Here is a 2,607-nt window from a genome sequence, read left to right as displayed (position 1 = left end):
CTCAAAATGACCTATAGAGTGTTACTGTACATTGTGGATTTGTACCAGTTCTCCATTTGGTGAGTTCCTGATCCCAGCTGTTTCAATGGCCGAGGTACTTAGTGGAAAGCCATGCACTTCAGAAAAGTCTTCCATTGATGCAGGTAAGAGGGAGGGAACAAGAAAAAAGACATCAAGCGAGTTAGTTAAGAGCAACAAGACCAATCCCAAATACAGTCATCTTTGCATTTGGTATAGTGGCTTTCACATCACGAGGATGTCTCAAAGCACTTCACAGGATATACTGTAAAGTGTAGTAACTGCTTAATTGTAATATAATAATAATAATCCTTGCATTGCCTTACGTCTCAAAGTGCTTCACAGGATATACTGTATAGTTTCAGATTTTCAGCATCTGCAGTATTTGGGGTTTTGTATACTGTAAAGTGGTTTGATTGTGTATTTTGGGACAAAACATGGCAGTCAATTATTCATAACAACAAACAGCCATGGAGTGACTAGTCAATTTTTTGTTTGGCAGATTGTTGGCCAGAGTGCCATGGGATCTTTAAAGTTCACTTGAACCGGCAGTTCGTTTATTGGCTCATCCGAAGGACAGCATTTCCGACAAGGCAACACATACCCCATCACTGCATTGCATTGTTTGAAGGAAGAATAGAAAAACATAAGATTTACAATCAACATTCAAAGTGGTGGCGGGTGGGAGGGGAGAGCCCTCACTGGATCATATAAATTCTTTATTGTAACAAAATAAATTGGATACTTTAGTCAACACCCTCAGACAATATAAAGCCAATCCAGACAATAAGGCCAGAGAAAGTGAATGAAAGTCGATGAAAAGTAACTTTACAAAAGAAATTGACAAAAACATCTTTGCATGAATGTTAGGAATAATTTAACAAGCAATGCAATAGAGACAAAAAAAAACAGCTGAAGAGTGTGAACCTAGGATTTCTTTTATTTTTTAACAAAATATATATTTATAGATAAGTATTTATGCTTATCTGAGACAGTATCAAACCCTTTACAGAAAAAAAGAGATGCAAACACGTTATTTTTCCGTTTTCGGGATGCTTCGTTTGGAAACACCCATTTGCACTACACACACAAGTGCACACCCACACACATCCTGATGAGGCACACTTGACTATTTCAGAGAGCACCCCGATGTGCACATGTTTACCCAAACGCACACCCGGAAACCCCTCGCAAATACAAACCCATACAGACACACTAAACAACCCGAAACAGTCCCATCCCTGTCAACCTCGGGGTCCCTGCTGGAGTTCTGTTCCCTTTATCTACAGGGAGCATTTACACCCAATTACCTCACTCCTGGCCGCTCCCCATTTTGCGGGGGCAGGCAGGCAGGCGGACATACATCTTCGGGGCGCAAAATCATTAGCATCTCTTTAACCCGTCATGCCATGTCTTCTACCCCGTTTTCTTCTTTGCCTCCCTTGCCCTGCCTCGCCTCCCCCGCCCCTCACCGTCAGGCCTTAAAAGCCTCTCCCTCCCAACACGCCCCAGTGCCGAGGAAGGAAGGGTCGTGGACCCGAAACGTTGACTGACTTTTCCTTTCTCCCGTCAGACGCTGCCTGACCTGACCTGCTGAGCGTTGTCTGACATACGTTCTCAGGACTCTTGGGTTACATCTCAAGCATCAAATGTACCCTCTGCCCATTTCACGTGGCGGCACACAGACCGGTGCCACTGCTTGGGGGGGGGGGGGGTGGCGGCGGGAGGTCAGGATCGGGAGGGGTGGAGGAGAAGAACAAGGGTGGGAGTGGAGTGGGAGGGTGACCAAAGGAAGGGAGTGGGAGGGTGACCAAAGGAAGGGAGTGGGAGGGTGACCAAAGGAAGGGAGTGGGAGGGTGACCAAAGGAAGGGAGTGGGAGGGTGACCAAAGGAAGGGAGTGGGAGGGTGACCAAAGGAAGGGAGTGGGAGGGTGACCAAAGGAAGGGAGTGGGAGGGTGACCAAAGGAAGGGAGTGGGAGTGTGTTTTACTCTGTTGTTCATTGGGAAGGGAGCTCTGCTGGTGCAGAGCCTAAAAAAATTGGGTTAAAAACTCGTAAATGCTCCTCTCCACGGAAATCTTTAGTAAAAGGCGAAAGATTTATACGATCTGAAGAGAAACCAGAGCATAGCCCGGGAGAGGTCCAGCCGCACACCAACGCCGCCCAACTCTCCTCTTTGTTGCGGTACAGCAGATTTCAAGCCCTCGCCGTTTGCCACCAGGTTGAACGCCGTGCGGCTGAGCTCCTGGGTTTCCCGATGCACAACACGGCCATTCTGCACTTGAGCACTTTTGAAGACATATTGGCCAACTTTTGGTGACCGTTTAATTGTTTATGTTTCATTATTCTGACCTGCAAGGTATTGTGGGCACGTTGACGGCTCAGTCACGCAAATAACGGGCACTGGGGAGAGCCAACAGGGGGCGCCATACTGACAAGAGCAGCTACAAGACGTACAATGATACTCTTAACGCGTGGACACTTAACTTTGCATAGGTTTGGTTCGCAAAATACTTTACAAAATCCACTTCGCAATGTAATCTGTGAAGCGCTTTGAGACGTGTCAAAACAGTGTGGTTTGAGACTTCT

The 2,607-nt window shown here is 46.7% G+C and overlaps 1 non-coding gene across 1 annotated transcript; it reads right to left on the bottom strand.

Moving 5' to 3' along the window:
- Positions 1-2,029: 2,029 nt before the first annotated feature.
- LOC121850766 lies at positions 2,030-2,146 on the bottom strand. Its single transcript, XR_006085743.1, has one exon. It is a non-coding gene; the product is annotated as a U5 spliceosomal RNA (small nuclear RNA).
- Positions 2,147-2,607: the final 461 nt, after the last annotated feature.

This window comes from Callorhinchus milii, unplaced genomic scaffold (assembly GCF_018977255.1).
Source record: "Callorhinchus milii isolate IMCB2004 unplaced genomic scaffold, IMCB_Cmil_1.0 Scaffold1, whole genome shotgun sequence".
NCBI classification, from domain to species: domain Eukaryota; kingdom Metazoa; phylum Chordata; class Chondrichthyes; order Chimaeriformes; family Callorhinchidae; genus Callorhinchus; species Callorhinchus milii.
Note: the sequence above shows the minus strand (reverse complement) of the source record. Positions and strands in the feature narration are given on the sequence as shown.